This window comes from Lepisosteus oculatus, chromosome 10 (genome assembly GCF_040954835.1).
Source record: "Lepisosteus oculatus isolate fLepOcu1 chromosome 10, fLepOcu1.hap2, whole genome shotgun sequence".
In the NCBI taxonomy this organism is placed as follows: domain Eukaryota; kingdom Metazoa; phylum Chordata; class Actinopteri; order Semionotiformes; family Lepisosteidae; genus Lepisosteus; species Lepisosteus oculatus.
In genome coordinates this window covers 2,827,144-2,851,605 of record NC_090705.1, presented here as the reverse complement: position 1 = coordinate 2,851,605, position 24,462 = coordinate 2,827,144, and the positions used below count along the sequence as shown (strand labels likewise).

Here is a 24,462-nt window from a genome sequence, read left to right as displayed (position 1 = left end):
AGTGTCAGGTCTGGAGGGTTTAACGTTCTTAAATGGTCTCCAAGACTAAAACAATAAAATCTATATTTAATATTTTTGTTATTTTGTCGAACTTTTTGTCATATCATATCTCTTCCTTTCCCCCTTGTCTCCCTACAGAAACCGCAAGTAAGCATACAAAACACATGTACCAGTGCACATCATATATTCAGTATGTGTGTCTACTCATAGTTTCATAACTTGCATCACTTGTGTTTTTCCTGGAGTTAATAAATACACTTATAATTCTTGAGAGGTACATTGTGAAGTCTTGCGACATACAGAATCATTCCTCCTGCTCGGTGGTCTACTGTCTGCTGTTTCTATGGGAGGTCTTTATTAAAAGGTCAGTCAACACAAAGCAAAAACTCTGTAAATCACAGCTCTCGCAATTTCCTGCTTTACAAAGGCCTGGTGCTTGGACTTTTCACTGACTCTCTTCTGTCCTTAAACACTTGCACCCTTTTCCTGTTACCATACATACAATAATTGCAACATCTTGCTTTCATTATTAGTACTGTAGTGACCGAAGTACATCTGAACTAAGTGAACAATGATCTCCAGATTCTTTTGACAAATGAACTCTCCGGAGCTGCCTGTCTCTGGCCCGCGGAGTTGCCAAGGAAGTGATGTAATTATTATACTGAGCACGGCAGATTTCATTACAGCACTGAGAAAATTAAGTAAGAATTCTGGACGTCTCTCAGTTAGAAAGTGGTCATACAATGTTCTTAAAAATTTAAGACTTTTAGATTTCAAAGTATTTTAAGAAACAGTGCTTAACATAAATTTCGGAAATAAATGAATACTTTTAATGTGTATTGCATTTTTTCTTGACGTGTCATCTATACTTGGCAATGGTAATACGAAGAGGTAGATGCTGTGATATTTGAATAATGATTAGTGTAAACAAATCAGTATGCATGAACAATTAACTAATGACTTGTCATTCACATTTTTCCCACTGGTTTCAATTTCTTATTCTATTTTTCGGTTTTACTTTTGTGTTCATGTTAAAGGATTGCCACCTAGTGTGCAGTGTTTCACGGTTTTGACATGAGTTTCTCTACAGTATATGAGGATGACTTACAGCACGCTGGCTTTAAAGGCAAAAAACTGAATCGGAATAAAATTCATGAAAGAAAACGTTCACTGTTCACTGAGCATCAACATTGAAAGCAGAATCTGAAACCTCCAAATGCCTTGATCTACATAAATCAGCCTTGTGCATGTAATCTTTTAAAAACGTTGTTCCCCTCAAGAGCATGAAGAGCTTTGAATTTTGGGGGATGGACGTTGCTGTATGTTACTTTTTGTGTAGTTATCATTATTAGGAAGGAAACAAAATACAGTAAATCTATACAAAATATCGAAAAAGTGAATGAAGTGAGAATTTTAAAGAGGCCTGACTGAGCAGTTCCCTACTGGACATTCATGTGGACAACCATTTTGGGCAAATAGCTTTTCAAATAACTTAGAATCTTATAAATTTGATATCACTGATGCAAAACATCAGAGCAGGTACACAGGCAATTTAGTTTTGCTTTGTTTTAAGGAAAGGGAAGGCAGTAGTGATTCTTCCCATACAGTTGCAGATTGGGGTGTTCTTCTGTGTTGATAAAGGCAGGTAGTTACCTTTGAAGCCAGTCTGGAACCTCGAACCCGGTGAGCCACAGAACAAGCCATTGTGTTGATGACATTCACACTACAGTTTATATTTTTCATTGAATTTATTTTACAGTAAGAAATAAAATTGATGGCCTAAAACTGAAAAATTACCTACTTCTGAACAATGTAATGTAATGATGGGTTGAGCTGATTGGGGAACTTTGTGCTGCTTAATGTGCTTTCTGTAAAAATGCAGAATAATAAATGTAACTTGTACGCAAATGCACGTAATTATGTGGGTTTTTCATCATCACATCAGTTCGTCAAATTCAGGGTGGCCTGGAGTCTTTCCCAAGAAGCAAGGCGTGATACACTCTGGACAGGATGCCAGTCCATCGCAGGGCAGATACACACACACACACTCACATCAAGAATGAGAGTCCACCTGGCACCATTCCCTCAATTCTAGCCTTAATCCCCTATCTGTTAAACATATTCACTAACAGTGCTGTTAATCTAACCAGCTGTCTGAGTCAACACCCCCCATCATCACCACCACTTTTGGCTTGACATCAACTCCAACCCTGGTGGGTGTTCAACCAGTAGTATCTGGTAGCAGTTTTTATTTCCTCTATTGTTACGAACATGCTGAAGAGAATCTGGTAAGTCATGCATGCCTTAATCAATGTTCAGGACACTACTATGTCCCTACAATTGGAGCAGCCTTTAGGACAGTTGTGGTACAGATTTTGGCTCCAGGGTTCAATTCTGGGTTGAGGCACCTTCTGTATAGAACTTCTGTGGTCTGTCCATGTCCACAGAAAGCTTCGTGTGGACGGTCCCTGACCGTGTGTGTCCCGTGATGGAAGGGTGTCCATCTTGGGAGTCCTGATTGTAGTATCCCGTCGCTTTCCCTGTGCTTCCGGGATAGGTTCTGGATTATCAGGCATAAATCCCCCCAGCAAGCATCACACATCCAAAGGGGGGAAAAAAAGTGTTTGTTCTGTTGGAATATGTGATAAATTATTCTGCCACCAGAGGTAGTTAAAAATAAACAATTTGGAGAAAAAATATGTTGTATGCGGAGCTGGAAGTGAAGACGTCTGTGCGTGTGCCCTGTGATGGACGAGCATCAGACTGCTTCCCTGAATCTGGAAACTCCTCCAAGGTCATGTGCTGCTGCAGATGTTAACAGGAAGAAGAGGTCTCTGATAATGGAGGAGTTGACTATTGCTAGTATTGGTACCATGACTGAAGGAGACACATAGGGTCCTATTTGTGATGCTTGTCTTTGATTTGCAGCTCACTGTTCATAACATTGCTGTTATTTATGCCTCTTTCCTTGTATAATACCTGTGACAGAAAGATGGCTGGCTACATGACCTTCCTGTCCCGGTCATTGCACAACCAGGTCTCTCAGCATTCAACCACAAGAGAAAGAATTCATCTTGCTGATATTAAAACTACCTGCAATCTAGCCGACTGGCATAGTTGGGGGTAAACATTCTGTTGTCTACCATTACAGTACTGTAGGAATTGGAACCACAGACGACAACTGGTCTTTAAGGGAGATTAGATCCTTTCCCTAGACAAAACAATTGTTTTCATAAAACCCCTTGTATTTAATGTCACAGGAAGAGAGACAACAGACCACCATATAGCCAAAAAAACATGGAGACAAATGCATGTTTGTCATACAACCAAACTGGCAACACAGACAACAGACTAATTAAAACTGCCAAGTCCATGAACCATTCTCCTTATGCCCAAAGTCTCAGTATTTTTTCCACTAGCTGTTAATATAAAGATACAGTATGGCCTCGGGGGACTATTTGAATGCCTGCCTTCTAGTCATCCTGGGCAGCTGGTGACACCAGGGAAAATGGTATATGGTAAATGGAAAAGTATCTATGATGCTTTTTTAATATATACAGTGCCTTGCGAAAGTATTCGGCCCCCTTGAACTTTTCAACCTTTTGCCACATTTCAGGCTTCAAACATAAAGATATAAATTTTTTATTTTATGTGAAGAATCACCAACAAGTGGGACACAATTGTGAAGTGGAACGAAATCTATTGGATTTTTTAAACTTTTTTAACTAATAAAAAAATGAAAAGTGGGGCATGCAAAATTATTCGGCCCCCTTGCGTTAATACTTTGTAGAGCCACCTTTTGCTGCGATTACAGCTGCAAGTCGCTTGGGGTATGTCTCTATCAGTTTTGCACATCGAGAGACTGAAATTCTTGCCCATTCTTCCTTGCAAAACAGCTCGAGCTCAGTGAGGTTGGATGGAGAGCGTTTGTGAACAGCAGTTTTCAGCTCTTTCCACAGATTCTCGATTGGATTCAGGTCTGGACTTTGACTTGGCCATTCAAACACCTGGATACGTTTATTTGTGAACCATTCCTTTGTAGATTTTGCTGTATGTTTGGGATCATTGTCTTGTTGGAAGATAAATCTCCGTCCCAGTTTCAGGTCTTTTGCAGACTCCAACAGGTTTTCATCCAGAATGGTCCTGTATTTGGCTGCATCCATCTTCCCCTCAATTTTAACCATCTTCCCTGTCCCTGCTGAAGAAAAGCAGGCCCAAACCATGATGCTGCCACCACCATGTTTGACAGTGGGGATGGTGTGTTGAGGGTGATGAGCTGTGTTGCTTTTACGCCAAACATATCGTTTTGCATTGTGGCCAAAAAGTTTGATTTTGGTTTCATCTGACCAGAGCACCTTCTTCCACATGTTTGGGGTGTCTCCCAGGTGGCTTGTGGCAAACTTTAGACGAGACTTTTTATGGATATCTTTGAGAAATGGCTTTCTTCTTGCCACTCTTCCATAAAGGCCAGATTTGTGCAGTGTAAGACTGATTGTTGTCCTATGGACAGACTCTCCCACCTCAGCTGTAGTTCTCTGCAGTTCATCCAGAGTGATCATGGGCCTCTTGGCTGCATCTCTGATCAGTCTTCTCCTTGTCTGAGCTGAAAGTTTAGAGGGAGGGCCAGGTCTTGGTAGATTTGCAGTGGTCTGATACTCCTTCCATTTCAAGATGATCGCTTGCACAGTGCTCCTTGGGATGTTTGAAGCTTGGGAAATCTTTTTGTATCCAAATCCGGCTTTAAACTTCTCCACAACAGTATTATGGACCTGCCTGGTGTGTTCCTTGGTCTTCATGATGCTCTCTGCGCTTTCAACAGAACCTTGAGACTATCACAGAGCAGGTGCATTTATACAGAGACTTGATTACACACAGGTGGATTCTATTTATCACCATCAGTCATTTAGGACAACATTGGATCATTCAGAGATCCTCGCTGAACTTCTGGAGTGAGTTTGCTGCACTGAAAGTAAAGGGGCCGAATAATTTTGCACGCCCCACTTTTCATTTTTTTATTAGTTAAAAAAGTTTCAAAAATCCAATAGATTTCGTTCCACTTCACAATTGTGTCCCACTTGTTGGTGATTCTTCACATAAAATAAAAAATGTATATCTTTATGTTTGAAGCCTGAAATGTGGCAAAAGGTTGAAAAGTTCAAGGGGGCCGAATACTTTCGCAAGGCACTGTATAGTGGGAGAAGATGGGCTTTACTTTTGGCAGAGTGTTATAAGGCTGCACCGGGGGCTATATTCAATGTTCTTGCTTTTCCTTTGAATAAATTTGTACAGTCACATAGCCTTAATATAAAATAGTTTGCTGTTTGATTTCTCAGTGCAGTTCCCAGGTGTTTTGAGGATTCAGACCCATGTGAAAACAAAGGTACAGATTTAAGGGGTATTTCCTTAAATAATAAACAATTATACTTAACCTTTTGATCTGTGAGATTAAATATTTGTCTGTTTACAATTTTTGGTGACTGAATTTTTCACCTGCTGGAAGATTGACATGATGATGCAAAGAAAATAAATTAAAAAATGTTTATTTGGTTACAATAGTTTGCAAGTTCATGTTCAGTAATCTTAACATGAATACATTTGTTTATGGACATAGATTTGTTAAGGAAGTCTGAAAGCTTTTCAACATTGGCATTGCTATGTACAGGACTCCAGTCCTGGCACTCTGTGCATGGTATACAAGTGTATAATAAGTGAATCCATGTGAGCTCGCTGATGAGGTGAAAATCATTCAAAGATTTTGAAGTCTGAGGTGACTTCTGTGATGTGCACCAAGCCAAGCAGAATGCTCAGTTCATTTTCGTTGTAAGTGCAGGCTCCAGGATTCTGATAAAATCTTTCCTAGTTTTATTATGGAGAAGGGTTTTCCTATTATAGCACACTGGCTGCACAAATCCACTTAATTTAAAACTCGAAAGATCATTTTACAATTTGTACAATCAAAATATGGAAACCACCAAAACGGATTTAAGAGACCAAGACCATGGAAAACAACAATGGCTGATGCCCTCAGACCTTATTAGGTATTTTCAACAATTCCACCTCTAATTTCATATAGAAAAGACATAAACCTAAAAGCATTCTTGATACAAAGTGAACTAAAATTCATTAGAAGGTACTTTTCCATCTAATCTAGCAAGATGTACAACATGCAAAAATGTTAATCCTTGAACACTGAATAGATACTTTACATCATTAATCACCATCCAACAACATATTACAATACATAGAGGATTAAATGACTAATTGAATGCATTACCAGTAGAAAATGCAACCAATTAGACACTAGGGAGATAGAATTATTAGCCAACCTCTTTGTAGAACATTTGTAAAGCATCTAACAAATAATGTATTGGTTCTGTGTCATGTAACAAATGATATACGTGCACAGTATATACTATATATGCATGGCTTTGGCAGAACGCAGTGAACACTCTTATCATATATTTCTACTTAAGTGTTGAGTTTTAACCAAAAAAACAATGTATCACCTGTTTTATTGACCTTCCATTAGCTCCCTAAGGAATCCATTTCAGAACACTGCTACTCACCTCCAGGGGGTAGAAGCTCTGGCTCTGGCTGCCGAGTGATCCATGAAACCTGAACACACCTACAGTACGTGTCATTTGTGCTCTTCGGACGCTGGCATTCTTTCAGTTTCTAACACAAGGCTCCAAACACTGGAAGACTATGCAACCCCTGCACTGCAGCATCGAGGCTGTAGGGTCATCTCACAGCCCATATCAAATCATGCAAAACTTGGGCAGCCAGAACTTTCAAATGTGGTCTTGAAACTAATTTTTATATCCTAACTCTTATTTGTGTTTAATGTATTGCATTGCATGGTGTAAACCTGTCTCTTTTTCTTCCATTCGTGATAACATACCTATACAACTGCTATAGAAATATAACCTCCCACAGTGCAAAAATATACTCCTAGGGTACTCAGTTTCTGGGGGAATTGGTCTGGCATGAATGCGTGCATGTCTGTGTTTGCATCTGCCCTGCAGTAGACTGGTGCCCTGTCCAGGGTGTATCCTGCCTTGTACCCATTGCTTGCTGGGATGGTCTCCGGCTCCCTGGAACCTTGTATTCTTGGATAAATGAAGAATAACTTTCAAAAGCACATTATTTTTCTTTATGCTAAAAATGTTTTTCTTTGTATAAACCTGAATTACCAGTATGTGTAGGGGTCATATCAGTTGGTCTACTGCTATCATTAAGGGTAGCGTGGGTACATTGAAGGATATCAACTTTTGTAAATTATTTCTCTTGGACTAAATTATTTTGTTTATAATTAATAATATAATTGCATATAATGGATGTTTAAATGTCTTGTTCAACTCTTTTTTTAAAAGTGTTTAAAAACAACACCAAGATTATCAGTGTTATGTGGCAGTTTTAGGATACACCATTATTATAATAGAAATCAGACTTCAACAAATAAAATTAAAGCAAAGTAATTAAAAAAAATCTCAGTACCCTGCTCATTTACACATTTTTAGACAAGATGTGAAATAAATTGTCCTACCAAAGGTAATACTGAAGACTCCCATGTGAGGAAACATTATTTTATTCTGTATAATTTGGGGTTGAATCCAGGTGTTAGTTTATAAAAGAAAGAAGGTTATTAACACAATAACAGTGCACTAGATGAATTTAGAACAACTGGCTCGGTGTAAGCAGTATTTTAATTGACTTTTTTTTTACAAGATGTTGCAAATGGTTAATTTTCTCTTGGAATTAATTTCTCTCAGCTGTGGTTCAGTCCAACACAGGTCAAAATGGAGCATCTATGCTCATTTTCTGAGTTGTAATAAGCCAGAGAGCACTGTAGTTTGATGTTAATATTTAGATATATGGAGTGTAGTGCAAGGATGAAACATACTTTTGTAAACGCATGCAATATCTCATGGTCTATACTTATTACTTTATTACTTGAGAACAAGTTACACTTTAAACGTACAAAAAAGTGCATTATTGCTTCATAGTTGTGGACCATTGGTAGTTCCCTTATGAAACTGGGCATAAAATTAAAACATTGAATGAGAGTTAAGTTTACCAGGACAGGAGGGTGGACCTGCTTCTCTAAACAATGGTATCAATTAAGGGGTTCTCAGGCTTTGTTGAGTCCATTAAGTACATTACACAAGCACTTTCTATAAGTACATTAAGTAAGTTTAATACATTAAATTCAATTCAATTCAACTTTATTGTCATTAAACTTACAGGTGCATAGTATAATGAAAAGTGTTTCTCATTAGTCACTCAGGTGCAGTATATAAATAGGACAGAAGATAAGACAATAGCCAGTAACACAATAGCAATAACATTAACATGTAATAACATAACATAAATAACATGTACATAAATACATGCAAAATAAATACAATTAATGTTTAGTGTATTGAACTCATTTTCTGCAATCTAAGACACAGAACCTTACTGTGTTCAGACTCTTGGCAACAGTAATTCACTTTATTACCAAAGCAGGACAGAATGATTTTACCACACTGATGTCTGAACTTGTGTCATTAAGTGAATTATCTTACAGTAAGGTTATTTTCCAAATGTGGATATACAGCATGCCACTATTTCCTTGTGGCTGTTACTGTAAGTACTGTAAAACCATAATCGAATGCTCTATATCCTATCTAATGTTTCTAACATAAGCATTCAGTGCTTCTGTTGTTGTCTAAATGAATTTGCCTTGGTGTTTAGTATATGAGAGTGGAAAAGGTACTGAAGTATTTTTTTGTTCAATTAATAAAGGAAACTTTATGACTCAGCTGATAATATGCCATATTATAAGGTAGGATATTTAAAAAAATATCACCAACCAGTCTTTAAAAATGCATGACTGGTGCCCAGACCTCCCACTCTTCTCAGAATAGAGCTATCACTAGTGCGTGTTATCTCACAAACCCCCAGGTAGAAAATGGTAATGATACCACTTAACATCAGTGCACATATGGAGGGAAAATGGAAATGCCAAAAGCACCTCAACTATAAAGAAAATCAAATTGAAATATTAATTTGCTGATTAATATAACATTATGAGAGCCAATTCTCTTTGTTGTTTAACAACAAAGAGTTGCAAAATAAGCAACTGCCTAAGAGGTAAGAGGTTTAAACGATTCCCATGGAGGTGCTCATCTTCCTTTCAAATAGCATTACTGTACATAATGTATTCAGCTCCAGAGTACTGAGATTTGATATTGATGTTTACTAATTTATTTTTTTAATTAATGTTCATTGTTAATGAGTTCTTTGATGAAAGGCATTTTGTAAGTCATTACCCTTCAAAAAACAGTGCTTGATTCCCCCCCTAAAACAGTAGAAAGTGCAAGGCATAAGAGGAAAAAAGTTTTAAACTATGAGCTACGGTCATTTTTCATTAACGATGGTCATTAAAGTTTTTTGCAGGCTTAGTTTCCTTAGTGTGTTACAGTTAGATCTTCCCTTTTTAAAGTAACGTCTACATTTGAACTCTACAGGTTAATCTGAAATTATTTTGACATTTTGAATTTAAACACAATATCAAACTTGTTTTAGGAGAACATAGTTACATCTGTTTATACCTAAATCTTGTGGTACAATACATGAAGATAAACAACCGAAGTTTCCAAGTGATAAATTACCAACCCTTAATCTTAAAACGGAATAAAATACAATTACAATACAATGATGAAGCAGTAAAAGAGAAAAGGGGAAAGGAAAGAAGGTATAGTAAAAAGGAAGAAAGTAGAAAACAACAACAAACAGCAATAACAAAATGCCTAGTTTTTAGGGCTACGATATATATAAATTTCTTAGCAATAGACAATGGACATTCCTGTGGGAGAGGATTATGTGAACTGCCTGGGAAGGCTATCAACTCAATCAGGTTTGTGATGTCAATGCTCACCACTACGTCGCCATGCTGCCCTCAGTCTTTCTCCCAGAATGCCTTGAAAAGATAAATACAGTAAGTGAACAATAAAATATAAAGTATGAAAGTGTAATGCATTTGGAAAGCCATATTCCCTGGTGTAAAGTGTCCTTGAATACATTAAACACATGCTTCATTTTCAGGTATTGATACCACATTGAAAAGTACTTTGTGGTACAATGTTCTCCAAAGAAATGTGAATGGCGCATGCATTTTGTCAAGTATCAAACTAAACCACCATTCTGGATGCTGGAAAAGTATTATTGTCAAGAACAATTTTAAGTATGCTTTGATGTCAAATGACTGATAGCATTTGTAACTCATCACAGAATATATTTTTTGCTATTAATTTTTTTTTTTATTCAAAGCCATTTTCAATGAAGCCAAACCATAAGAGCTTGAAGGAACATTCATCAACTGGAATGAAAGCTCACTGCAGATGTTGTACCATAAATAATTACTCCTACTTTCCAGAAATCCTGAACCAGAATTAGTACTTTTCATGAACTGATATATTTCACTTCTGATTAATTGCAACACTCAAATTTAGATCATTTTTATTCAAAAAAGGGCATTTTAGCATTCTTAAAATGCTATAAAAGAAATGCAAATCAATGGTTTTCTTGGCACCAAGCATATGGTTCCACAGTGCCAAAAAGCCTGCTACTGTCAAACCCAGCTGTATATTTGATGTAAAAAAAAAAAAATACTGAATTTACATGATCTTGTTTTCAGCACAGGAGTCGACATTTTCAGTCTTGTAAGATTATGAAATATGATAAAATCCCTTTCTTTTCTGAACTTACGAAAGTTTGTATTTGAATGTTGGCTTTCTCTACTCCTCCTCACTACACCAATAGATAACCAGCATTATTGTAAAGTTCAGTTTCTAAAATAAAATGTAATAAAACGTTTGGGGCAGACACAGACTTATTTTCCAGGAAATCATGTGAGTTTCTTTGCAAGTGCGTAAATCAGAGTTTTTCCTCTACGATTAGTTTAGAGATGACAAAATAGTTCAGAGGTGAAATCTTATAGAGCTTCCACTGAAACACACTGATCTATTTTTCAGTGTTTTTGAATTGCAGTGCCATAGCAGTTACTCGTAAATACCCACGTAATGATGCAATCCAAAATGTTATTTTCTTACAGGAGACAAATAAAAAAATAAGCATGGAGTTTATCTTGGCCTTTGGGCAATGCAGTTGCATGCTTGGCTAACACTTAAGGTGCAGTTCTTGATTCTAACCTGGTTAGCCGTGCACATTTCTATCGGTGTGAGAGTGGAGGGCTCATGGCCAATGAGATACAGGTACATTTGCGAGGAATGTGGTATACATGCTGCTCAGTGGAGACCCCCATATCACTCTCTGCCTTAACTTTCTGTTTTCTGCTACCCTAATTGAAATTGGCACCTGCATATGCTTTGATTTAATCAGCCCATTTTGCTGGATGTGATTTTGCAGTGGTGTGATCTTTGTATTTTTTGTCTCTTGACAAATTCATGATTAATTATTCATCCTTTCTTTTATGTCCTTATTTTGTAATAAACACTTATATAGGTACTGTATAATATAATGCCTATTATTGTACCCCTTTGAGGTATTCATATACATTGCACAGTTCATGAATTCTGACACTAATTCTACTCAGAATATTTCAAATATTATTAAAAATAAGACTGTTAATATATTTTTTTCTTCACTAAAATGCTTTTGAGGAACTTTTGTGATAGAACTGCTGCATGCTGAACTATAGGCAGTAGTGATGGATCTCTGATGCATTGCTCCACACTTTGGTTGATATTTACCAAACGTCTTATGATGGATAGGAAGATTTAATGAGTTCTTACAAGCAATTAAGTAATCAGGGTTTCCTGCTGTTACATGATGTAGCTGGAAAGAACAGTGACAAACTGTGGGCTATCAGCAATATAATCAACAGGACATGTTCCACAGTGATCTGAATATTTTCAACATTGCCACACAAGTGCAAGTGATCAGCACATTTTTATGCTCTTTTCATTTTCTTGTTTTCATATTCCAAAATATTTTATAACCCCATAACACACAAAAACTAAATATAAAACACTAAATCAACCTTCAATCCTCAAATATGCATATGTATGAAAGCTCTGTAACTAATACTGATTAGATTTAAATGAAGCATTATTTTTGAAAATGAAAAGGAAAGGCACCTCTGAACGTCTTCGTCTGTGGTGAGTTTGGAATTTTCTGTTCGCGTTTGTTTCATTTTGTATGTATAATATTTTCTTCTTTTTGGAAAATTATTGTCATTCTCACTATGTGCACGGCATTGTGATTAATATAACTGTCAAAAGTTAGGAGGTGTAGGAACTTACCCTGGATACTGTATGTAAGGGTCACAAAAACTACACAAACAATATGACCTAGATTTTTAAAAACATTAAAAGGCACTGTGTCACCACTGCTGCCACCAATTTCAGATGTTAATTGTAATGCAGTCTTATATGATGAAATTGGGAATGTACTGTACATGTCATGGAACATAGAACATTAAAGTGGAAAGGGACCTTTTCACCAGGACTTATTCAAAGAACAGCCCTCTGGGTCCTGATTTTCACCTTTTAACTAAGCTGCATGATAAGCAGAACACCTCCTAGTGACTCATGTTTTTTCACCCTCACATGTTGGAGTGTCAAAAGGTAATACAGTAGCCCCTCTTCCAATATGATAAGTATAGGGACCCAGAAATTGGGAACAAGTACCTGACATCTTTTACTGAGACCTATTCTGTCACATTATGGAAAACCTCAGTCTCTGGAAGCTGGCCAAAGGGACTGCCTGTGTAGAGGCCATCCAGTTGTACAGCACGCTATACATAATGACCTGAGGATGTCTTTACACCCTGGACAGCAAAGTACAGAAAAGTAAATGGCTCTTTTTCAACAGAGGCACTGGTAAATGGAAAGAATAAAGAAACACTACAAATACATCTGACATCAAAGTCATGTAATGACTGTAAAAATGTTTAGCACTGTAAATTGGTTTTATTTGGTTTTAGTCCATTTATAAGGATTAGTCTCTATCATTTGTATGGTAAAATATAATTCGGCTGAATCTAAACAGACCCCAGGGGAGGTGTATCATTGTAATACAACACTGCAAGAGTTCATTCGCTGAATGCTAACCACCTCTCAGGTTTAAACAGAGAGCTCACCGCAGGCGCTTTCTCTGTTAAACCCTGGGGTGATCGCACTTTTCAAATGAACTCTTATGGCAATTAATCCTTTTAATAATTCATAGCAAAAGCAGAATCTAAGATTAACTTCTCGTGATTCTACATTAACTTAAAAAGAATTTTGAAATAATAAAGGGAGGATTGAAATAGCACATGATAAATCCACATCAAATACATCATATTTCTGTCCACGCAAATTTGTTCTTGAGAACTGCTAAGTCCAGTACAAGGCCCAACCCACTCAATGAGATACCAGTTCATCGCAAGATGCATATGCATAAGGTGAACAATTCACGTCAATTAACTTATAAAGTGTGTCTTGGGCCAGTGGGAGGCACCTGCAGCACTCGGAGAAAAAACACATGGCCATGAGAACACAAAAGGGGCCACGCAGAAGGCTTTTCAAACTCAAGGCCTGACAACTGCGATGCCACAAAGACAACCACTCTGCCAGTGGTGCTGCCTGAAAGCAAATGCGTTGTTTGCTGATATCCCCCCACACGCCATGCCTTACTGAGTGCACTGGAGTCACACATGTTTTCATGTGTGTGTTGAAACAGCTGAGGAAGTACCTTTGCAGGTTGGACTGAACTGGGTGATGTGGTTGACTGGGCTGATTGCCTTTGCAGGGTGAAAACACACTGCTGCCAGGAGCAGATGAGGATTGTTCTGTGTTATTGGTATATGAACAAATTTCAAGTGTTAGAAATGAGGTGATATTGACAGGAAACAAAAGACAGATTACATACCCTGTGATTTGTTTTTTTGTTTTTATTTTTTTATTAATTGCATTTTTATAGTGCTTTCAGGAATTTTACAGAAGCTGCATTCTAGATTAGTATCACATATTATCAACCACAGATCTATCATTACCCCAGGTGAAATAACCTTTAATTGTATACACACTAAAGAGATCCAGAATGAAAGATTTGTTTCCATTAGTACAAAAAAACTAATTCAAACATGGAAACAAATAAAACATTAATTATATATTTTAATTGTTTGTTACTGGATGTGATCATTTATTGCATTGTGTGTATAATGATTTTGCTGTGTTTGTGTATGTATTGTATTTTGGTATCAGGGTTTCTGTTTTAGCCCCATTTAAAAACAAAACGAGCAGTTAAGAACTGGTGATCAATCAAGGGCATTTACAAAACTTTATTAATCGTAAACATAAAACCAACAGTTTCTCATTCGAATGTTGTATAGGGAATATTGCTGTCAAAATGTCCAGGAATTAAAACTATTCTTAGTCATTGTTGATTACATTGAGGCACTTTCAACATACAGTACATGTTACAGTCCCTTAGATTCCATACAGATTGCAAAAGCTAATTATAATCTAATAACTAGCAGACAGTCCGTCTCAATATTATTACAGGAAGAGTATGTTAAATTAATAGCTCATCATTGGCCTCAAAATCATTCATATTGTGTTAATGATAGTAATTCCTCCATTAAATCTTAATAATCTGACATGTTCTTAAGGGAAGTCTGTCAATTTACAGCTTCAGTTAAAATGAAGACAAGTATAGCACAAGCTGTTCTCCTTGTTTCTGGCTTTGTTTTTCAAGAGCTGCTTCTTAGCAGACTGAAATGTTCTGTGTGATTGTGCTTCTCCCCACACAAAAACAAACAAACATTTGTTACCAATGACAATTCCTTAATTCTGTTCTGAACTTGTGATTCCTTGATAGGGATGCTTATTGGTAGGGCCATGGGGTGGAGGGGGTGATGACAACGACGCAAACATCTGGACTTGCTCAGCGGGAATCAGACCAGAGAAGAGTGACAGGGCAGGTCATCGGACTTCTTGAACATAAATGCATACTAAGGGAAAGCACATTTAACACTGGGAACAGGAGTCACTTTTACACAGAGGGCTATGAGAGTCAGGAACATAAGAAATGCCACAGAAGAAGGCCATCCATCCCGTTAAGCCCAAAGCTGGAACTCTGCTGAAACAAGCTTTTTAGCCATGCTGTTGAAACCACTGGAAAAACCCACAGCTCAGTTTGCTACTAAAATGCCAAACAGGTTGGATGGGCCAAATGGCCTCATCCTGTTTGCAGATTTAAAATAGTTCGTGTTCTTCTTTTATTATGTATTTTTCTATTCAATTCAATTCAATTTTATTTTTATATGGCGCCTTTCACAACAAGGTGGCCCCAAGGCGCTTAACAATGGAAGTAGCCATACATTTTGTGAATACAGAACAGAAGACTAGAAGACAACGCAGGAGAGGAACCAAAAACTCCTTAGTAAGGAGAAAAGAAACCTCTAGGGGTCCAAGGTCAACTGGCTAACATTATATAATTAAAAAAAGGAATCAGGGATGTTTGTGTATTAATGCTCGCATGTAAAGAGATAAGCTTGTTTGTCACAGAAACCGCATCACAGACATACACACTGATGGTGGAATTGAACAGTTCAGAAACTGAATTTTGTGCAAGTGTACTAAAAGCAAACTCCTCGGTTTCTAAACTACTGTATATCCAGCCAAGTTAAGTAATATGATATCAACAAAGTAGTAACAAAATAATAGCAAGTAAAGAAAGCCTTATATGCAGGTCATTATGCAGCAGGTGAGGTAATATTCTGTACATTTGATGGCGATTCAATCAACTATGCGTGAGGTTATGGGGTCGCATTTTATTGCAATACTACCTGTTGCGATAAAGAATTGAAAAATTACAAACCATGCTATGCTGCAGCTTCATGCACTGCATTCTTCCATGCACTGTAGGCCAAGATTAATAGAACATTTGGATCTGTCCTGTGCCTATTCTGGCATCTGATTTTATAGTACTGAAAAACTCAAATCTTTTCTGCAGCCTCTGGGAGTCAGTTGTGAATCTTAAAAGAAGATCTTAGCAAATCTGCCTGTCCAGGGTCTGCATGAATCACCTGCAGACCGTTTCACAGCTACAGTCTGCCTTCCTATAAGATGATAGAGCTGATGAAAGAGTTAAGTGTTCTGAAAATTGTTGTTAGTGAATGGAGTTCCATTTGTTCCTTTACAGGAATGGAAAATAGTCATCACCAGTGAGGAAATGCATGATCACTGAAGCATTACTAAGACCTACACCAATTCAGCCTATTGAGACCCAGCCTTGTCATTTGTGTCTGACCCTCTGCTCTTGAAGATTAGAATAAATGGGTTGATCATTTCAGCCTCAGCACTGGTATGACCTATTCCTTCCAAAGATACAGTATATCTCAGAGTCTATACTTGCATTACTTCCTCTGAGATCTGATAGCCTTTTGAGAGATGGAAATTCCCTAGTATAGCGTTCAGTCAACAATGTGCCCCTGCCTTACTCCTCCTGACCCAGACCCAGTTCTGCTACACAGTTTCTGGACATCAGGGATTTTCAGCAGCTACAACGTTGGGACTGCCATGAGGGTTTTTTCTGGGATATTTTTCCAGTTTCCAAAGGGGATGGTTCCCTACAGGTCATCTGCCAAGTGGCTCCAGCTGTTCAATCCTGTGACTGGATGGTTATCGTAGGCCTGAAGGTTGCTTATTTTCCTTTACACATTCGAGATCAACACAGGCACAACTTCAGATCTGCACTCAACAGAAGGGGATGCAAAGTCAGTATCTTTCCTTTCAGTCTGACTTTGATCTCCCGGGACCTCCTTGTGGATTTTGGGCACGGAAGTGTTCAACTAGAGGGATAACTGGCTTCTCCTCTGTCAGTGTCAGCTGTAGTTCCTCTTATATCTGTTACTGAAACACTGAACCTGCTAAAAGAGCTACCTTACCATTCTGGGTTACAGTCCTTGGTTCTCTTGGCAGTGGCAGTGAAAATATGTTTTTTGAGTCTGCGGCATGCTTGCCCTCTGCAACAGTGGTCCCTGCGACAGGCTTCAGATTCCCACAAAGACAGTTAGGTGTGCTTGACGCTACCGAGGGCTGTGTTTTGCTGTGACTCTCCTCTGCTGCCTTGCTTATTTAATTTTTTTTTTATTTGGGCTCAAACGCTTCTCTTATTTCTCAGGGCTGCTGAGGACATATTCTGCCCCACCAGCTGGATATTTTAATGACAGTGGTGAGAACAGAGGTAATACCCTCCACTGAGAGTCAGTGCTCCTACAGGTGATGGGCCTGGTGTGCATGTGTACACCCCACAACCAGCGCTGTGGTGTCCATTTAGATGCTTAATACATTCCCTCCTTAAAGGCCCTCTTCCCAGAATCACGGTGAAACTGTTCGCTCACCATCTTACCCAGTTTCCCTTAGGGGTTTTGAGGCTACGCCCACCTAAGAAATGAGTGAAATCACATATTGCTACTGTTCATAGAATAGAAGAGAATTTCAAAGTTTTCAAGTTGAAAAACAATAATCTTGTGCATGTTTTATTTTTAAGTCCTTTGTTCATAAATCCTTTGAGGATGCAGAAGAAGTTTATTCCAGCAGTGCTGTAGATGTTTTCGAAACAGCCGTTTCTATTAAACTAACCGAATGAAAGTAAGGTTCTAAATTCCATCTGCAACAAAAGGTTAGACCAGGGGTGTCAGCTCCCGGTGGGCCTAGTGTCTTCTGGTTCCTTTTCCAACCCGAGCTCGAGGTTGCATCATGGGTGTAATTGTTTAATTGATTACGTAAGTGTAATAGATGTAACTTGGCTCTGTGGTATTTTAACTGTACCTTTAATGAAGTGAGTGTTTTGAGAAATCAGTTGTTAAAAACTTTACGTTACATCTGGGTCCCAGAATAATCAGGTTAATTTTTTAATTTGCTACTCAGGTTGGAAGGGAAACCAACAGGGACTGCGATCTCCAAGAGTGAGTCTGACACCCTTTTTAGACTATAAAAAATCACAACATGAGCTCTCTACTGATTTACACAGTTCCAGCAACACACTGCTAGCAGACATGGGTTGTTTTTGGCTGGACTGGATACAGTGCATCCGAAAATACAAGAGAAGGCACAGCCTAAAGATAAAATGGGGTTTAGAAAACTAATTTCCCCCCCCGTAGGACTCGTACTTCTGGCGGAGGATGTGACTGTAAACAGCCCCAAGCTGAGAGGGGTTTGGGGGATAAATAGGAAGACTAGCAGCTGTGGTGATCAAGTCTGAACTCCGAGTGCCATCCGGCATGGTTTGACAGATTACCAGAATGCATCATGTCCGGGCAGGTGGTACTGCACCTGGAGTGCTTCCTGGTGTGTCTGGCTTTTCCGTCAGGTTTTCAGAGGAGGATTCCATGACATGTACCCGTTTGCATTCTGAAATGCGTGATCATAACACTGTATGGGAGAGCAGCCTTGTTGCCATCTCTCTCCCATGGGTCACTTTCAATCAAAAGGTGCTGGCAATGTTGGCAGGAGAGCAGTGCCTCTGACCTGGTCCAGAGGCTGCTTATGAACCTTACCTCTGGGGACAAGCTGGGACGTGGTTGTATTTTGTGTCCCGTGATGGGAGTCGGTGTTGCCAGTCAGTGAGCCCACACACCACTTTAATAACAGGAATCAGCCTGGCTACTTAATCCCTTTTATGGTGTCTTGAAATAACAAGCCTATTGCTATTCTTTACTTTCTGTAGCTTGAACAAACCCTTTATACTTGCTGTGTTTGTGTTTGTATGCCAATGGGCTTTATAATTACCTTGATATGTGTGCCTTCAGGCAGCACGATGAAGCAGGGCTTGGCGCTGATGCCTTGCCGTGCTGTGGCTGTTCTCCGCCCGTTCGCGTGGGTTTCCTCCGGGTGCTCCGGTTTCCTCCCACAGTCCGAAGACATGCTGGTAAGTTAATTGGCTTCTGTAAAATTGGCCCTGGCCTGAGTGCATGTGTGTGTGTGTTTGTGTGCCCTGTAGTGGACTGGCACCCCATCCAGGGAGTATCCTGTCTTTCAGACTTTCCCTGCAACACTGTATTGGTTAAAGCAATTTAGAAAATAGATGGGTGAATTGATGGATGTACAATACAGTATGTATTGCCTTATCATATGGTCTTCTTGCAGAGGAGAGAGGACTGGGGTGCTGTTTACTAGTTGATTTTGTCTTGTGCTGTTGTTCAGGTCACATGTGCCACAGAATGTCAATATCTGATAAAGACATGTTTGTACAGTCTCTCAGTGATGAGTCTTAAAATATTTTTAAAGAACTACACACTCTTGTAGAACTGCTATCACATCTTATCACCATTGAGCACATTAGTTTTCTCTTAAGTATGTGTCTCAAAACAAGTCATTCACAGCTGGTAAAATTTGGTGGTTTGATGGTTTTGCTAGCAAAATGTCAGAAAATGTGTGCATGACTAAAGGATATGCAATCGTATGTTGCACTGCTGTGCATAATTTAAATAAGTTTTATTTTATGTGTGCATTAGTGGATGTTATTTGTGTTTGCAGTACTTTGGCAGTGTCAGTGTTTGTTTTTGGTTGGAAGGAGACTTTTCACATTTTTGCTCTTGATTTACAAACCGAAATGGAATCCAGCAGCTGTTTCTTATCTCAATATTATGTGAATAAAATATGTTGCCAAAAACGCTCCAAGCTACAAGGGTTTCGTGATGAAGAAAGTAAAAGATGGCAGCCTCTGCGATCAACTCTGGAAGTGCCACCCGACGAGGCCTGGCAGATGACCAGCATGCATGGTGATACAAGAGCTGGGCAGCAAAAGAACAACGAGACAATAAATAGCCATCAATCTCGTGTCCAGCCTGGAGGTGGACAGTAACAGGATGTGCTGATCACTGGGCTGTGAGGAGCAGGGAAGATCCTGAAAGAAACAATTGTGGCTGATATGTGGGACAACGTAGTGGTTTATCACAAATCGGAGAACCCTAAGCTAATTACTGTTCCATACTTACATTTATAATCTACTAAATGCCAACTAATATGGCTCAAAGTCTTATATTTTCCAGTGTTTAGCTGATTATGGCTGTTGGCAATATTTTAATAGAATACGATGTGGGAAAAAAAAAAACATTACTGAAATGACGAGTTCCTACAAAAGGAGAAGACCTGAAACAAAGGAAAGTGATTTACAAAGAGATTTGCACTTACTGTAGCTTCAAAGCAATGCTCATATTTCTTCTCAAGCATTCTGTAATCGCCAAAGCTAACAAATTGCAAGGCAAAGAGTGATATATAAAATTTGTGACTTTCTACAATAGTGAAAGGAATAAAGTACAAACTGCTTTTGAGAGATGTCTATTCCCTCAGTCACTAGTAGTTCCAATATTAAGCACTATTTTTAATATTTAACTTTTACTTTTATAAAAGAAGAGACATTTACAGTTGCCCGAGAGCGCATTCAAGCTTTAGATTTAATGGCACAGTAATTATGTGTTTGAGATTGAAGAGAATTACTAACAAATTCCTTAAAATCATTTTTAAAATCTCTAATTACCATTAAAATAGTGTTCAATTGGCTTATTTAATCTAGATGGTGGCTTCAGTAACCCCTGAGCATTTTGTGAAGATCCTTTTTTGAAATAGAAGGCAATCTGCAAACCTCAGTGCTGCCCATAAAGCTCGAGCAAATATTTGCTTAAACTGAGTCAAATCTGATATGTAGCCATTTTCCCCATATGTTTGCTTGGTATCCTATTGCTCTATTTAAACACACTCCAATACTCCACAGCAAACAGATCAGGCCCCATTTGGAATCCTATGTCACTCTTAATCATTTCCCAGAATACTGTTATGATAGTATTTTATAGCCTCTTAAAACTGTTAGATGTGCACACTGCTGAGTGCTGTGTTTCTGTTTACGGAAGCACCTGCAATGAAAGGTGTTCAGTTAAGCAGCTCTGAAAGGATAGAAACCAAAGCGCAATATGTGATATTCCTCATTCACCGCTTATTTTCAGGACGTGAGTGGGCCTTGAATCTTTGCTTCAGATCTGTGACTCGGGAAGTGTGATTTATCAATTAGCAGCATCACCAAAGGCTTTACAGATTTTTCTCATGGGGATACCTGACCTTGTGCTGCAGAACTGCAGGCTGAATCGTTGGGTCTAAAGGTACTACTGGAGAAGCTAGAGCTCATTCACTGTAACAGACAATGAGAGCTATAAAATGGGAGAGTTGCCCTCAAGTCTTAAGCCTTTTAGATCTGCTATCGTTTCTTTTCTATTAGACACTGACATTGCACTATTAATAATAACAGAATGTTCCTATGAGGATTACTGTAGGCTCCAAGATGATAGCCACCAGACACTCCCTCCCCAGAGTCCTTGCGCCTAGATGTGTGCCCAGTCATGTGTAACTTACTGTAACATTTGGAACATACCTGGTCCAGTCTCAACCGCCCGGTTAATTGCTCATTGGAGTTGTACGTGCTGATTAAAACCCCTCTGGTTTAAACGAAAGGGATGCAGTCCTCCCAGAAGTGCAAGCTCTAAAAACAAATGATTTACTGTTTCTGCTTATTGGAAAATGGAGGAGCCTCAAATACCAAGAACACAAAAGATGACATGGCATGGTAGAGAAAGAAGATAGTATTGTGCTCGAAGATCAGGATGAGGAAAAGAATAAGGATAACAAAGTTTTTTAGGGAAACAAGTTATTTTTCAGTTGTCTGTTGCAGTCTCCTCCTCACTTATTGTGTGTCCCTGTTTTCATCTTGTTTACTTTCTGTCGTCATTGAAACTGAAAGTAATTTTTGCAAGAACTGTGTACTTAATCTTACAGGTTAGCAACAGAAAGCTTATATTCAGGTGCTGCCTATTAAAATTGTGCCCACGTTTTAGAATAAGATAGGATTGGAATAAGTCTGAGTATGTAAATAAAATTATAAGAGTGTCACAATGACCAAGAAGCTTTCTTTTGCATGACCCAGAACTTGGGAAAAAATCTGGGTAAAAAATGGAATACTGTATGACAGTGTTATCAATAAATAAACATACTGAAGTGTTATGTAATAAGCTTGTATTGTGTACTGTAGAAAGAAATGTATTATTCAGTGGTGGATAATGCATAATAGTGGGACTGTGAGGATGATGATGATGATTAATTGTAGTTCTTTGTGTGCGTACACGTACTGTAGGAATAGCACAGGTACTGTAGATATCTATATTCCCACACACAAAAAAAAGAATCTGTGGTCAATATGGTGAGTGGGGTGACTTTTGTGATTTTGTGTTTTCTCCTGAAAGCTGCCGTGAGTTGTGAGAAATCATACAGACCTCAACCATATTCATGAGAGGCAATGAAGGGGGTAGTGGCTGCCAATCATGTCTGTGAACATGTCTCACATTGTTCACGTTTATGTTGTTTTCATAACTGGAATTGCACAGGAGAATTAAAAATTGATCTAGGATATACATTGGAATATATGTATGTATAGTGACATGCAATATAACAACATTCATTCAAATAACTGCATTCGGGTTTAGAAGTGCATTTGCAAAACAGTCTCTGATATTGGAACAAAATCATTTTACCCAGGCCAGCAATTGATCAATTGTAATTATCTACCTACAGATTAAACCTCAAGCCAGTTCAGGCCCCTGGAGGATTCTGAAGGGAAAGAGAAAGAAGATCTAGTAACAGGTAACACCATAGGACAAAAAAGAAACAGAGGTTTTAATTGCTTTGTGCACTGTGTAATTGAAGAGATTCTGCTTGGTACGAGAGCACAGCCGGGAGGAGTGTGACTCCACTTGGCCCTGCCTAATTAATCCTGTGATACAAACCTTCTGGCTTCAATTTTCACATTTCTGTCTCTTTCTGGAGGTGATAATAAAACTGGAAATATATGTTGGTTACTGTATGCCTCTAACTGTGCCAGATGCACACAAATAAAACCATATGGAAGGAGCAGGCCTTTTTACAAGGTTATTGTTCAAAAGCAATTGCGGGGATTTCTGAATTCACATTTTGCTGCAACACAGGGAACCAAAACTGACCCAGGAGTGAAATATACTCAGGTCAAATGCAGTTTTGTGTTGTTCCTTACACTCTGAAACACTCATTCGTCAGTTTGAAATGCTGTAAAACAGGCATAGTTTTGCGTGTCATATTCCGTTGAAGGACTCTAACAATCAATTATCAATTATCAATCACTTTTTTGTTGCTACAAAGAAGTCATTAGAAGTCGTGAAGAAGTCATGCGTCATAAATATTTGATCACCTGTTAATGACTCATCCGTAAGCATTTGAAGTATTTTGGTCAAAGTGCATTTGATCAGCATCTGACATCTAGTTCATGTCTTGTGTCTAGAGATTCACCCCTGTGAGACACGTTCAGTGAAGACAGTTGTCATGAGAGTTTTTATTTACAGATTTCCACATAACTGAGCCATTAGATCGACAAAGAAACCATAACACATCATGACCTTCTTTGGCGTGAAAAGAAGGAAACATGTGCAACAGTATGTACAGCTTGTTTTCCTTCTGTTCGCATTGAATCTGAAGATAGCAAACTGCACTGTTGCTCTCACTCTCCAATCCTGTTGTTGAAATTGGATGCAAGCCACCAGTACCAAGCCAACTGACTTAACTGACGCTTCCTGGCATCACATAAGGAACCATCTGTTTTAATGTAAGAAAAAAAAGATAAAAAAGTCCCGTAAATAACATTTGTATACCACACACATTTTATCCAACGAATAAGGTAAATCTGTTGCTCTCTCAGAACAAGCATTTGAAATTGTAATACATTGCCCCCAAAATAAATGCTTCCTGTCAGAGTAAACATGATTATTTTTGACATATTTCTTGTGGTGTGTAATATGATTCATTTTATTGGCTGCCTTGAGAAATACTGATTTGGGATTAAAAAAAAAACAAAACAAATAAGGAAAGGCATTTGTCACCAGTTCAGTAGATCATACAGTAACTTGCTTTCCCAACAATCATAAACAGAGCTGATTACAGCAAGAAAGTTTCACTCTCCATCTGCATTTGTGCATAAATCTAATCAGCTGTTTCTCAGACCCTAATTATTACTAATTCCACTCCATCTAATGTTAAAGTAAGCAAATCTAGAACTTTTGCTTATCATAGTTTGTGAAATTCCTTTGTTCTGAAGCCAGTAATTAATGCATGAGTAAACAATTTAAGCAAAATAGAACAAATATTCATTAAGAAAAAGTGCATTGTTAATGGTATATAGTTGCTAGCATTAAATTAATAAAATATATACTGGAACTTTCTCATTCTTTTAGCTATTTTATGTGCAGGAGAATCAAGTAACTGACAAGATGTAATAGAAATGACACAGAGGCTCAGACCTTGGTTTCACAAAGTCTTCGAACCATCTGCCAATCACAAAATGTAAACCTGGTACTTGAAGGAAGATTTCTGTGGGGGACGGAGAGTGTCAGGCTTT

General features: G+C 38.3%; 1 long non-coding RNA gene across 1 annotated transcript in view; it reads left to right on the top strand.

Moving 5' to 3' along the window:
- Window positions 1–24,462, top strand: part of LOC107078661 (uncharacterized) — a 46,267-nt gene that overhangs the window by 13,684 nt on the left and 8,121 nt on the right. The window contains exons 2-3 of the long non-coding RNA XR_001479615.2: window positions 18,806–18,924; window positions 22,614–22,682. This is a non-coding gene — a long non-coding RNA (uncharacterized lncRNA). The remainder of the gene's footprint in view (window positions 1–18,805; window positions 18,925–22,613; window positions 22,683–24,462) is intronic.